Raw genomic sequence first — 16000 nt, 5'->3', positions numbered from 1 at the left:
TCTCTCTCTCTCTCTCTCTCCCCGTGTGTGTGTGTGTGTTTGTGTTATAAATGTATTCCAATCAGAGTTCCTTCTCCCCTAACTCCTCCCAGATCCTACCTCCCCACCCACCCAGAGGAGGTGCAAAAATTCTAATAGCTCTGGTGATGGTCGACTCTAAGGAATGGACTCCAAGGAAGCTGCCTTCCAGACACAACAGAACTGATGGACACATAAATTCATAGAGAGCATGGCAGACTTCCTTCCTTCCTCCCTTCCTTCCTTCCTTCCTTCCTTCCTTCCTTCCTTCCTTCCTTCCTTCCTTCCTTTTCTTTCTTCCCTTTCTTTCTTTCTTTCTTTCTTTCTTTCTTTCTTTCTTTCTTTCTTTCTTTCTTTCTTTCTTTCTTTCTTTCTTTCTTCTTTGTTCAAGACAGGGCCTCATTAGATAGGCCAGGCTGTCCTTGAACTCACAGTAACACAGATCTACCTGCTTCTGCCTCTGAGTGCTGGGACTAAAGCCAAGAGTCATTATGCCCGACTAGCCATTTTATCTTTTTTTAATCCAAGCAGCAGAGACTACTCCCAAGAGACTCTCAGCAAGGTCAGGTCTATTGATAGTTCATCATAGAAGGAGGTGGAGGGAGGAAAGAGTCAATTAGATACTCATGTGAGATTCCAACTAGTCCCTTCTTTCTGTGCCCGCTCCCATCTGCATGTAATTCTGTTCCAGATACATGTGATTCCAGAAAATGGTAGAGTATGGAGGAGGAGGAGAGTTAGCTTAAGGGAGGAACTCCATTTTGCAGATATGGGGAAGTTCTCATTTATGCTGGGGTGGAATTCTCTAGTGACTCAGCTAGGTGTGTGCCACCACGCTTGGCTCATCCATACTCTTGTAAACAATCTTCTACTTATATGCTTGTAAGTAAGCTCAGTAAACTTATCAATTCACCAAGCCAAACTTGAAGAGAATAATTTCTTGATTTATTGCTGGTGCTGTTTTTTGGTGTAATTAGACATTTTTTTTCTTATTTCTCTAGGAAACTAATGCAATACTAACCTTCTCTGGACTTTCTTGTCTGTCCTTCATATCATCCATTTCTCCCCTGAACTGGTTCCACTCATTTTTGTTCCCCATTCCTTCATAGACTTACTTTCTCCTGTTAGGTCTCTAGAACAATTTGCTTCATGGGCTTCAGACTTGTAGAGCCAAGATCCTTTTTAGTATCCCCATTGGGATGTTCAGTTAGTAATCCAAAATTTTCATGTCCAAACTTCAAGCTTAAGATTCTTGTTACAGAGCCGGGCATGGTGGCACATGCTTTTAATCCCAGCACTTGGGAGGCAGAGGCAGGCAGATTTCTGAGTTCGAGGCCAACCTGGTCTACAAAGTGAGTTCCAGGAAAGCCAGAGCTACACAGAGACACCCTCTCTTGAAAAACCAAAAAAAAAAAAAAAAAAAAAGATTCTTGCTACAAACACAACCTATTGCAATCCTTCGTATTTCAGTTAATGGACTGTTTAATCCTTTCATTGCTCAGCCATCAGGCTTTGTAGATATCCTCAGCTCTTCTCTCTCTCTTATAGCCCTCAACAAATTCTTTAGCAGTTTCTTTAGTTATGCATCAAAATAACCCAGAAGTGGATTTCTTAACACCTTGACAGCTACCATGCTGATTTAAGACATTATTTTCTCTTCCAGCTAGACTCAATTATCTTCTAAATGCCCTTCCTGTGCCTACCTTTGTCTTCTCCAGTTTGTCCTCAACATAACAGCCAGATGGCCCTCTCAAAACTCGAGTCAAATTATATCATTCTCGTATAGAGAGCTCCAATAGATTTTCCTTTATCTCCGAGAAAATCCCTCTCATCCTGGTGATCTATAAGTGTCTCCATGGCCTCACTGACTTATCTGTTATTACTCTCTCTCTCTTCTTGTTGCTGCACTACAGCAAGACAGTGTCATACTGACTCCAGTTGAACTTGAATCCTGTATGAAACTACTCACCGCTGCTATGGCTGAAATGAACAAATCCAAGGACATTCTGAAGTGTTGCACCAGAGGAGTCTAATGAACATTGTCATGCTTTATGCTTTTTCCTACCTTAATTATCTTTATAGCATTTATTTCCTAGGTACTTGCCTACTCTTCCACTAGAATATAAACTATTCAAGATAGGAACTATATTTTATTTTGGTCATTTCACCTAGAACTTTCTCTGGGTCATAATGGGTACTGATTCAATTTCTGTTGAATGAATGAATGAATGAATGAATGATATATAAGAACCTGGCTTCTGAAGCCAAATGGCATACCTTGAATGACCATGCTAATGTATATTGATGTGTGTCAAGGCCTCTTTCTTTGTGACTCTACTGTATCTGTATGAGAAGTTGGTTGAATTGAGTACCAGTGGTGTTGATAGATGTTCCGTTTGTTCTCAAACGTTTTTTAAAACATGAATGATGTTATGTAGCTTTACAGATGAGACTTAGTAAACAAGGAAGGATATCCTTAAAGTAGACTAACTGTTGAACTGCAGGTGAGTGCTAGAAAAGGGTGAGTTGTTAACTTTGCATTTTGATTACTGTGACAGTATAGAATAATTACATGGGTGCACTTGTGGTCTGGCCTTGCATAACCTGGTGGATCTGGGTTGTATTCCAAAGCTGGCTGAGCATAAGCCAGAGATGAATGACAGCAAATGACACTTCTCCATGCTTTCTGCTTTATTTCTTGCTTGAGTTCCTCTCCTCACTTCCCTCAATGAATTGTTACCTGGAACTTTAAGTCAAATAAATCCCTTTCTCCAAACATTGATCTTGGTCAGAGTGTTTTGTCACAGCACCAGAAAGCAAACTTGAACCTGATCCGATGTTTGTAGGACTCTAAGTTGGCTGAGTCATGTATAGATGAAGATATAATTACAAAGTTAAGATGCCTTGGTTGTGTGCTTTTAACCTCACTTGAACTTGCTGCAAACATGTAGTAAGCAGTAGTAGAGTAGAAATGCCAGGGTTGTAGTCCAAACAATAATTAATACAGTGAGAGAGCTTTCAGACTTAACCCAGAAAACATACAGTGTATTTTACCTTCTGTTACAGAGGCCAGTCACATTTCAATTAACTTCAGAGTTTTTCTGGAGAGAGATTTGGGAAGGGGAAGACTGTTGCCAGTGACAGAAGTTGATAATTTAATGGTGAGAGGTCAGAGGAAGAATTTGATGGTGTTAACTCATTTTTTTTCTTTACTAATTTTAAAAAAGTTTCCCCCTCTATTCCAAAGAACTAGGAAATAGTGCAATACTCCTCAGAACAATTTGTATATGCATGTGTTAATGGGATTAATATATTAGGGGTGTGTGATACAGTTGTTCATTCCTATTTTTCTATTTCCTATTATTTTGTCCAGATTGGCAACATCTTTTTGGTAGTTTGTGGGGTTTCTCTGGGTGGTAGATGTAGATTTGAAAAGATATAGGCCACTCTAGAACTTATGTTGGGTTCACCTCCTCTTTCCAAAAAGGTTTAAGTATGGACATATCAAATAAGGATGGGTCTTATTTTTCATTGGTGTCAAGGACCACTGGTTGACCGACAAAAGAACATAGTAAGCACCTTATCCTCCAGTTACTTGTTTAGAGACTGATTCATCCACTGAATAGATTCTGTCAAGTTAAAAGTGAATGCAAGTGACATATCTCATCTCTAAACCCTTGAAGAGTAAATATGTCCTTTTGCACTACAACCCATGAAAACCTGGAAGTGAGCAGATGACATCTATAGGCTGAAAAATAGGAAGGTATCAATGAACTGAAGTCAGATTTTGAGATGAGAATGGAGAAGAGCTGTTTAGTTTACTGTGACGGTTTGTATATGCTTGGCCCATGGAGTGGCACTGTTGGGAAGTGTATCCTTGTTGGAGTAGGTATGGCCTTGTGGGTGTGGGCTTTAAGACCCTTGTCCTAGCTTCCTGGGAGTAGTAATCTGCTAGCAGCCTTCAGATGAAGATGTAGAACTCTCAGCTCCTCCTGCACCATGCCTGCCAGGATGCTGCCATGTTCATTCCTTGACAATACCGGATTGAACCTCTGAACCTGTACTCCAGCTCCAATTAAATGTTGTCTTTTATAAGACTTGCCTTGGTCATGGTGTCTGTTCACAACAGTAAAACCCTAACTAAAACATTTACCTTAATCATATTGATATTTTATGAATATTATGACAGAGATATGTGTACTTAAAATATATTTAATTTTCATAGACACATTGTAAATATGTATGTATACACACACACACACACATATATACACACACATTGATGTGGCATTTCCATACATGTATAGAATTTACAATGACCAGGTCAGAATAATTGTCATATTACCTTTAACACATGTCATTAACTTATATGTGTGTGTGTGTGTATGTATGTATGTGTATGGGCATACTTTGCCTGTACATATATCTATGAACCACATACACAATTGTTTCCAACAGGGGCCAGACAATGGCATTGGAGCTACTGAAACTTTGATCCATCTTTTGGTTGCTGGGAATTAAACTTAAGTCCTCTGGGAGAGCAGGCAGTGCTCTCAGTGACTGAGCCATCTCTTCAGCCCATGCCATTCATTTGTGTTGAGAACATTCAAAAAAGTAAATTTGTGATATCATACATGTGCAGATCAGTCTATTCCCTATTCCAGAGCAAACTCATGGTCAGTCCTGTACTATCAATAATAGCTCTGAAATTGAAATAGCCTAGATGCCCACCAGTATGTACAAAGAATGTATAAAGAAAATGTGGTACAAATACATGATGGAGTTTTAATCAGCTTCAGACAAAAGTGAAATCATGACATTTGTAGAAAATGATCCAATTAGAGATTATTATAGAAAGAAAAATGTCAGACTCTGAAAGACAAATATTGCATGGCTTCTTTCTTTTGTATGTATATTCTAGGTTTTAGGAGAGAGAGAGAGAGAGAGAGAGAGAGAGAGAGAGAGAGAGAGAGAGAGAGAGAGAGAGAGAGAGAGACTGCACATTGTCCAGTTGCAGGTTTCTGTGTTATTTCCCATCAACAGCAAGAAGAGACTTGTCTTATGCCCTGATCTATAGGTATAGCCATATGTCATCAGGAATCCTTTACTGCTGTGTTCCTTTAGCAGAATGACAGTAGTAGGAACAGACAAAGTGACTGGAAGCATATTTAAAGAAATAATGACAGGAAACTCCCCAAACCTGTGTGTCCAGTGACCAAATATCTATAATCACAGAGTACAGCAAGCCTCAAATTAGACTGATATACAAAAGTACTTAACATGATACATTAAAAATATATTTAAAATGTTAAGGAAAAAAGAGGTTTTGAAATAAGACGAGTAGCAAGTACAACATACAAAAGACTCTACATAAGGACCATTGCAAACCAAGAGGAAGGGAATGGATCTATTCAAAAGAAAAATAAATGAAAGACACCTTAGTAACCAAGAATTCATTGTCTTTTGAAGTTGCCCTTAAGTTATAAAAGAGAGATAAAGAGACTCACAGGCAAAACATATCTTAGGAGTTAAGCACTAGACCTGCCTTAAAAGAAATGACTTTTTAAGTAGGAAAGAAGTGATGGTTAAGTGGCAGCCTGGAAATATCATGACCAAACTAATTGGTCATGATAAAGATTTAGTCAGTCTAGGATACTCTAGTAATATAATGATGGTACATAAATCACCTAGTATAAAGGATAAAAGACAACAGGTTATGTTTTCAGTGATTATGCCATGCACTGAAGATAGAACTTCACAGTGCTTGCCCTATCTCCTGGCCCTGTAGATACTCCTGGTTGAAATCAGGGAAAACAAAGCAAAACAAAAGGTCTGGACTGTGGGATTGGAAGCTGAAGGGAGGAGGGCAGATGTCAGGGCTGGGAAGGGGATAAGAGAGGGTAGGGGTGAGAATGACAGTGTATATAAGACAGTGTATTATATACATCTATGAAATTGTCCCTGAACAATGGAATCAGGAAAAATGAAGAGGATAGCACTGAACCTATAGATCACTTTCAGCAAAAGAACCATTTTCACAATATTATTTCTGTCAACCCAAGTCTGAGAGTCCTTGCATGTTCCAGTACCTTCTTCACTTTCTTTCTTCAGTATTCCAAATTTTAATGGTCTGTAGATTTAGTGCAATTCCACTAAATGACATTTCAATGACATTCTTCACAGAACTAGAAACACTGTATAGTCAAAGATACACAAAAGCAAAAGGACCATTAAAAAGCAATACGACTCTAAGTAAAAAGATGAGTGTTTGAGATAACATACTGGGTCTTAAGTTAGATTACAGAGCCATAGTATCAAAGTTAACACAATACTGTCACAAAAATAAAGTTACAAACCACTGAAATAGACTTTAGCACCCAGAAATAAGCCAACACAATTACAGTCACCCAATTTTAGACAAAGGTGTCAAAAACACACACCTGAGATAGGTCAGCTTCTGTGATAAATGGTGCTAAGAAAACTGGGTATACACATTTAGAATGAGCACAGATCTTTTATCTCTTACCCCGCCAAAACAAACAAACAAACAAACAAACAAAACAACAAAACAAAAAACAAAAAACCCCAAACCAAAAACATTTCAATTCAAAATGGATGAAAGAAGTTGATGTAAGATCTGAAACTACTGGAGAAGAGCATGGGCAAGACAAGATGTGGGTATTGGCAAGACAAGACATGGGCAAGACAAGATGTGGGTATTGGCAAGAACTTTCTGAAAATATTTACTGGAACAGTAAATAATCTTAAGACTAGGTAAGTGAGATTGCATGAAACTAAAATACTTCTGCCCAGCAAAAGGAAACAATCAGTGGTGAGAAAACAACCTAGAAAAGGGGAGAAAGATGGGGTACAGAGCTAAATAAAGAATTCTCAACTGAGGAATATCGAATGGCTGAGACACACCTGAAAAAATGTTTAACATCCTTAGTCATGAGGGAAATGCAAATCAAAACAACCCTGAGATTCCATCTCACACCAGTCAGAATGGCTAAGATTAAAAATTCAGGTGACAGCAGATGCTGGCGAGGTTGTGGAGAAATAGGAACACTCCTCCATTGCTGGTGGGATTGCAAGCTTGTACAACCACTCTGGAAATCAGTCTGGTGGTTCCTCAGAAAATTGGACATAGTACTACCGGAGGACCCACCAATACCTCTTCTGGGCATATACCCAGAAGATCTTCCAACTGATAATAAGGACACATGCTCCACTATGTTCATAGCAGCTTTATTTATAATAGCCAGAAGCTGGAAAGAACCCAGATGTCCCTCAGTAGAGGAATGGATACAGAAACTGTGGTACATTTACACAATGGAGTACTACTCAGCTATTAAAAACAATGAATTTATGAAATTCTTGGGTAAATGGATGTATCTAGAGGATATCATCCTTAGTGAGGTAACCCAATCACAAAAGAAGTCACTAGATATGCACTCACTGATAAGCGGATATTACTGCTTGTGGACGTTGTACATCGTGGTGCGGAGCCTAGTGCGCACCACGATGTACAACGTCCACAAGCAGAATTTAGAGCTAAGATGAAAGGATGGACTATCCAGAGACTACCCCATCTGGGAATCCATCCCATCATCAGCCACCAAACCTAGATACTAATGCCCATGCCAGCAAGATTCTGCTGAAGGGACCCTGATATAGCGGCCTCTTGTGAGGCTATGCCAGTGCCTGGCAAACACCGAAGTGGATGCTCACAGCCAGCTATTGGATGGAACACAGGGTCCCCAATAGAGGAGCTAGAGAAAGTACCCAAGGAACTGAAGGGGGCTGCTACCCTGTAGGTGGAACAACAATATGAACTAACCAGTACCCCCTGAGCTTGTGTCTCTAGCTGCATATGTAGCAGAAGATGGCCTAATCAGCCATCACTGGGAAGAGAGGCCCCTTGGTCTTGCAAACTTTATATGACCCAGCACAAGGGAAGGCCTGGGCCAAGTAGTGGGAGTGGGTGGGTAGGGGAGCAGGGGCGTGGGGGGGTATAGGGAACTTTCGGGATAGCATTTGTAATGTAAATAAAGAAAATAATAATTAAAAAAAGAAAAGGGGAGAAAGATCCTTGCCAGCTTCATGTATAGCCAGGGTTTAATGTCCACATACTATAAAAATTTAGATATTAAACACCCTCTCCCACGAAATCATCCAGTCAGTGGAAAAATGAATTGTTAAAACAGTCCTCAGAAGAAGAAATATGAGTGGTCAACAAATAGTTAAAAAATATTTAATGTCCTGTGTTATCAGATAATCACACATTAAAACTGTCAGTGTGGCTAACATGGAGAAAACAAATGTCAGTAAATTCTGCTGGGGGTGTGGGACAAAGAAACTTCTAATCACTCTTGGTATGCATGTAAACTAGTGCAGTCACCATGGAAATCGGGGTGGAGGTTTTGAACAAACATTAAAAGTAGAGCTACTGAGGGATACAGCTATCCCACATCAGAGTAGATCCTCACAGAACTCTAAGTCAACACTCCACAGCCAAGCTTGACTTCCATGCTTACTGCTATACTAGTCACAGCACCAAGGAGATGGATCCAGCCTAGATATTCGTCAACAGATAAATGGATAAAAATGTGTTAACAGGCTGGAGAGATGGCTCAGCCATTAAGAGCACTGTCTGCTTTTCTAGAGGTCCTGAGTTCAAGTCCCAACAACCACATGGTGGCTCACAACCATCTGTAATGGGGTCCGATGCCCTCTTCTGGTGTGTCTGAAGGGAATGACAGTGTATTCACATAAAATAAATAACTAAATCTGTTTTAAAAAGTGTTAACAATAAACAATGGAATCTATGTAGTGATGATGAAAATGAAGTAATAATTACATTTGTAGAATTTGTAAAATAGATGCAACTAGAAAATCATCTTGAAATAAGCCAGACTCAGAAAGACAACTCTATATATTTTACATGTGGAAATTTTAAAATAATCTTATAATCATTTTATAATTCAAAATATAATTTTATATATAATATGTATACTCAGGTTAAAAAAAACAAGAAAGGGGATCATCATGAGAGGGGACGAAGTAATCCTGAGAGATGGGAAATAGACAGCATAAAGGATTGCATTTGATAGGAGAGTGGAAGTTGAGACAAACTGGGGGAAGGTTAGGAACCAGTTGGATGGGAGAGGAGGCATGCAGGACAGCGGCAGAGGGATACCATGATGAAAACACATTACTTTGTATGCTAACCTAGAAAGTTAAAAGAAGTAGTGGATATTTTAAAAATCACTGAAAGTAGGTTTCAAGTATTTTTACCTCTCTGCAAACAGTTTTGACAAGATGGATGCTAATTAGCTTGCTTTATTTATTCTGTATCATATTAAGAAATCATGGCATTAATTTTTGCCCCATAGACATATATGCAAGTATGACTTTTCAATTGAGAATAACAACTTAGAAAGAGACCTGAAAAGTTAAATTTTTTCAAAGATGATAAACAAATGCCTAACTGGTACAGAAAAAGGGAAATCAAAATAAAAATGACAATTAGATATCACCATGTATCTTTTAGTATGTCCATTATCAAAAAAAGATAACATACATTTGTGAGGATGTTGATAAAGGGAACTCTAGAACATTCTTGACAAAACTGTTAATTGGTATAGACATTATGGAAAACATGGAGTTTCTTTAAACTTAAAGACACAATACCACAGTCATCTACAGGATGGAACACAGGGCCTCCAATAGAGGAGCTAGAGAAAGTACCCAAGGAGTTGAAGGGGTCTGCAACCCTATAGGTGGAACAACAATATGAAGTAACGATTACCCCCAGAGCTTGTGTCTCTAGCTGCATATGTAGCAGAAGATGGCCTAGTCAGCCATCATTGGGAAGAGAGGCCCCTAGGTCTTGCAAACTTTATATGCCTCAGTACAGGGGAACACCAGGGCTAAGAAGTGGGAGTGAGTGGGTAGGGGAGCAGGGGGGATATAGGGAACTTTCGGGATAGCATTTGAAATGTAAATAAAGAACATATCTAATAAAATAAAATAAAATAAAGAAGAATAAAAAAAACCCAACCAAACAAAAAAACAAACCATAATACCATATGATCCAGTGCTTTCATTTCTGAGTATTTACCCAAATGAATTGAAATCACTACATTGGAGAAATGCTTGTATTCTCAATTTCATTGCAACTTTATTCACACTATCAAAATTAATTAGCAACCTAAATAACCCCTGATAAATAAACTGATAACAAAACTGTGGTACATACACACAATGGAGTATTATTATTCAACCTCACAAGTGTAAACGAAATTCTGACATTTGTTACAATAAATGGTCTGGAGAACATTTGCTAGGTGAAATAACTTAAGCATACTATGGGATCTTACCAACATAAAGAAGCTAGAATTGTTAAATTCATAGAAGCAGAGTAGAGTGGTGATTGACAGTTGGTGGGTAGAAGGGGACATTGGGAGGGATGGTTAAAGAACATTGGTGATGGCTCTTCTTGGTTGTCAACTTGACAAATTCTGTAATGAACTACAACCCAGAAATGGAAGACACATTGAATTCATGTCTCGAGGCATAGTGGTCATGAAAAGCTTAGGCCCAGGCAAGGTAGTACATGCATTTAATTCCAGGAGACAGAGGAAAGCAGATTGCTGACTTCAAGGCCAGCCTGGGATAGAGCAAGTTCCAAATCCAGGTGTGGTGGTACACAGCTTTAATCTGGGCCACACCTTCTGCATACATAAGGACAATGGAAAAAGGGAGGGTTTGTTCTTTGTTTGATTGCACATATTTGCTAGCACATCTGTTGGAACCTACTTCAGAATTCCAGTATATACAGAAGTCCAACTGAAACACCTAGCCTTGTGGGACTGAGCAACTACTAAATTCTTGGGCTTCCCATTCACACCTGCCCATTATTGGGTTAGCTGGACTGCAGACTGTAAGTCATTCCAATGATTTCTCTTAATATATGAAGAGACATACCATAAGTTCTGTGGCTCCAGAGAACCCTAATACAAATATAATATAGCAGTCATTCAAGATAATGAGTTTAAATATTCGCTGTATTAGTACATATAAATAACAATACTGCATGCTATTAAAAACTTCTTAGAGCTTATTTCCATAACACAGATAGAACAAGAGAGAGAGAGAGACAGAGGGACAGTGACAGAGACACACAGACAGAGACATAGACACAGGCAGACATAGACAGAGACAGATGCACTCACACAATTTCAGAGGAGGGGAGGATCTTTGGAATGTGATGGATATATTTTTATGATGGTGATTTTTTCATACATGTATAGTATGTACTAACTTTCTGAGTTGTATATATTAAATAACTATGGCTTTTTACTTGTCAATAATATCTAAAGTATTCTTATAAAGAAAGAGCACCATGAAGAAAATACAAACCATCATCTTTGTTGTGTTTTTGTAGCCACTCACTATTTTCTTCTAAACCACTGCACCTGGGCTCATTCCAGGTCCCAAGTTTGTTTTCTCTTCAGTCAAACTTTGTGCAGGTGCAGCAGCCATAATTCCCACACAAGACCCATCAATCAACATTCTGTTACAGAAAGAGGAGGGGTCCACAAGGTCCTACTCAGTCCTTAGGATATGGAGGCAGTTGATGATTGGGTAGGGGAGGGAGAGCCATTTTCTTCACTGATGTAGCCATTGGAATGTTGCTCATGCATCTCTGTAAATGCCTCTTCACCCATGCTCCTGTAACCTGAATTAAACTCAGTTTGGTCACCAAAAGACACGGGAATAGAACTAGCAAGAGAAAGGGGATTATTGGGACTGGGAGAAGAGAATAATGGAGAGTAATGGAGGGGGGAGAGTATGAACAAAATATAAAATTTATATATGCATGAAAGTGCCATAATAAATTTTATCATGAATAATTAATATATGCTAATAAAACATTTGTAAAGGTGGTGATAACTTATGCCTGTAATCAAGGATTGGCTTCTTCCCACAGTGGGAATGTTAGCACAGATGTAGCCCTAATAACCCTTGCCCTTCCTGAGGCCAAGGTCAGGTGTCATTAGTGTTGGAGTCAATTGTGCAGACCATGCCTATGGAGAGCCACCTGGAACACATTGGGATTGAATCCATCTAGATCCCAGCCTCATCAACAAGTACAAATACACATGGGTAATTGTCCTCACCTTGTCCTCACCTCCCCCAAACCCTGAGAGCATGACAAAATGTTTTGTAAAAAAAAAAAAAATATGGACACTAAAATCATTTCCATTCTAATAAAAGATCCCAGGCACAGGGGAAAAAAAGGCACATTTCTGTCATGTGAACTTAATTCTATGGTCTCTAAACATTGTCTTCTATGGGAAATTTCACTTGGCTGGTTTATTAGAGCCTCCGGTTTTCTTGAGCAAAGAAAAGTAAAACTGTCAAGAATAGCCAAACCTCAAAGACACATGGTTCAAGGAATTTAAAAATTTCACGGAACAGCAAAGCTATCTTTCCTTTAGGGGGATAGAAATGGAATCTTTTGTCTTCATAGAAATCCAGAGAAGGTCTTTGTTGGTGCCATGAAAGCAGAAATGTGGGTTTGGGAAGCATTGGCCAGGGCAGCTCCTTGAAGACACTGAGAAATGCGTCCCCTTTAAACATGAAAGAAGTAGACTGGGGAATTACCTTAGCTGGGAGATTAAAAGGAGATCTTAGAGACACAATTCTTTAACAAGTAAGATTTACTCCTCTTGTATAATTTGGGGGAAAAGAGGTGAAACTCTGAGGAGAATTACGCCCACGTAAGTATTACATATTCATTTGCCTTCTAAATGAGGATGAAACAATAAATCACTAAGTAAAAATTTTTGGAAATATCTCATTGCTTTCAAGGGAGGAAAATCTACCACCCAGGAGCACCCAGTGTTATCTGTAGTTGACAAAGTTTTCTCAAAAAAGCCGAGTGTATTTTAAATTAATTGGCAGTCATGTATGTTCATTTTTTCCTAAAAGTAAAAGGTATGGGATAAGCTTATTTGTGTGCTGGAAATTTGTTACCTCACATCTTTGGAATCTATGGGAGTAATTTTGTTCCTTCATATTTAGGTGATGTCACAGGTTGGCTTTATAACAAGTCTTACCAAAACCTAGTGGCTTATTGCCATAAGCATATCTAAAATTTCCTTTTATATGATAATTTCATACATATAAAAATGAACTATGCCCATACATAAATTTCCACTCAATCTCCCCAAGATTCCTTATGTCTGCCTTGACATACAAGGCTCCCAATTACATGTCTTTTGATTTTATTTTTTATAATCCATTAAGTCCACTTAGTGCTGGCCATATGTACATGGTCATGAGACCATCACTGGAGCATGAGAATCCTACCAGTGTCCACATCTTCAAAAAAAGAGGGATTCTTTGTTCCTAAGTAACTATCAACTGCCAATAGCTCCTCAGTAAAGGGTGGGGGATGGAGATCATTACGGAATAAGAAGGTTCCCAACCTTTCTAATGCTTTGCCTCTTTAATAGAGCTCTTCATGTTGTGGGGACTCCTAAATATAAAATTATTATTATTATTATTATCATTATTATTTTAATCATTCCATTTGTTTACATCTCAAATGATATCCCACTTCCTGTTTACTCCCTCCACCAACCCCCCTCCCTATGATATCTCACTTCCTGGTTATTCCTCCACCAACCTCCATCCCACATCTGCCCTCCCCCCTCCCTTTTGCCTGTATGAGAGTGTACCTCCACCCACCCACACTCTCCCACCCCACCACTACAGCATCCCCCTACTCTGGGGCATCCAACCTCTCTGGGACCAAGGTCCTTACCTCCCGTTGCTGTCGGGCAAGGCCATCCTCTGCCACATATGTATCTGTAGCCATGGATCCCTACAGATACACTCCTTGGTTGGTGGTCTAGACTGTGGGAGAACTGGGTGGTCAGGCCAGCCTATTTTATTCTTCCTATGGGGTTGCAATCCCCCTCTGCTCCTCCAGTCCTTTTGCCAGCTCCCCCACCAGCTTCCCTGAGTTCAGCCTGATGGTTGGCTCCACGCATCCTGCATTGGTCAGTTGCTGGCTGGACATCCTCAGGAACTGCCACACTTGGCTCTTGTCAGCAAGTGTCTCTTGAACACAGCAACAGAGTTGGGTTTAGTGTCTGCAGACATGATGGATCTCCAGGTGTGGCGATCCCTGTTGGCCTGTCCTTTAGTCTCTGTTTCATGTTTTTTGTCCCTTTTCTTCCTTTGGAGAGGAACATTTCTGGGTTAAAAAACCTTTGAAATAGATGGGTGGCCCCATCCTTTGACCAGGGGCCATGACTAGTTACTGGAGGCGATCTCCACAGGTGCTATCTCCCCCTTCTCTGTGCATTACAGCTAAAGCCAAAATCCCTTTGGGTCCTGGGAGCCTCACATTTCTCTGGTGCCTGGGACCCTCCAGTGGCTATCCCCAGTTCCTCATTGCCCCTGTGACTTATTTTTGATTGATTTCCTGACCCTCTATACCCCTCTCACATTTCCTCAAGTTTCCAATACTGCCAACCTTATTTCCTCCTCTTCCTTTCTCCCTCTCTTGTCCTCCCCTCCTTCCACCTCCCACAATCATCCTGTTCCTCCCTCAATGCAGGTCTGAAGCATCCACCCCCTGATCTTCCTTCTACACTCCATATGGTCTGTGAATTGTATCTTGGGTATTCCGAGCTTTTGGGTGCATACCATGCGTGTTCTTTTGTGATTGGTTACCTCACTCAGAATAATATTTTCTAGTTCCATTCATTTGCCTGAGAATTTCATGAAGTCATTGTTTTTATCGCTGCGTAGTACTCCATTGTGTAAATGCACCACATTTTCTGTATCCATTCTTCAGTTGAGTGACATATGGGTTGTTTTCAGCTTTTGGCTATTATAAGTAAGGCTGCTATGAACATAGAGGAGCATGTGTCCTTGTTATATGATGGAACATCTTTTGGGTATATGCCCAGGAACAGTATAAGTGGGTCTTCAGGTAGAACTATTTTCAATTTTCTCAGGAATTTCTAGACTGATTTCCAAAGTGGTTTTACTAGTTTGCAGTCCCACCAGCAATGGAGGAGTGTTCTTCTTTCTACACATCCTCGCCAATGTCTGCTGTCACCTGAGTTTTTGATCATTATGACTGATATGAGGTGGAATCTCATGGTCATTTTGATTTGCATTTCCCTGATGACTAAGTATGTTGACCATTTCTTTAAATGTTTGTAAGCTATTCGAGATTCCTCAGTTGAGAATTCTCTATTTAGCTCTGTACTCCACTTTTTTTTTTTTTTAAATAGAGTTAATTTGGTTCTCTGGGGTCTACCTTCTTGAGTTCTTTGTATATTTTGGATAATAGCCCTCTATTGGATGTAGGATTAGTAAAGATCTTTCCCCAATCTGTTGGTTGCTGTTTTGTCCTATTGACAATGTCCTTTGAGGTCCCATTTGTCGATTCTTGATCTTAGAGCATAAGTCATTGGTGTTCTGTTTGGGAAGTTTCCCCGGTGCCCAAATATTTGAGGCTCTTCCCCACTTTCTCCTCTATAAGTTTCAATGTATCTGGTTTTATGTGGAGGTCCTTGATCTACTTGGACTTGAGCTTTGTGCAAGGAGATAAGAATGGATCAATTTGCATTCTTCTACATGCACCAACAGTTGAACCAGCACCATTTGTTGAACATACTGTCTTTTTTCCACTGAATGGTTTTAGCTTCTTTGTCAAAGATCAAGTGACCATAGGTGTGTGGGTTCATTTCTGGGTCTTCAATTCTGTTCCATTGATCTACCTGTCTGTCACTGTACCAGTACCATGCAGTTTTTTTTTTATCACTATTNCTCTATAGTATAGCTTGAGGTCAGGGATGGTGATTCCTCCAGAAGTTTATTATTATTATTATTATTATTATTATTATTATTATTTATTTTTTTATTTTTTAATTGTTGAGAATAGTTTTCA

The 16000-nt window shown here is 39.4% G+C and overlaps 1 pseudogene; it reads left to right on the top strand.

Moving 5' to 3' along the window:
- LOC110313783 overlaps nt 1-1027 on the top strand; it is a 10169-nt pseudogene extending 9142 nt beyond the window's left edge.
- The last annotated feature ends 14973 nt before the right edge of the window (nt 1028-16000 follow it).

Source organism: Mus pahari, chromosome X, assembly GCF_900095145.1.
Source record: "Mus pahari chromosome X, PAHARI_EIJ_v1.1, whole genome shotgun sequence".
In the NCBI taxonomy this organism is placed as follows: Eukaryota; Metazoa; Chordata; class Mammalia; order Rodentia; family Muridae; genus Mus; species Mus pahari.
The sequence above is the reverse complement of the archived record's forward strand: the minus strand, read 5'-3'. Positions and strand labels throughout refer to the sequence as shown.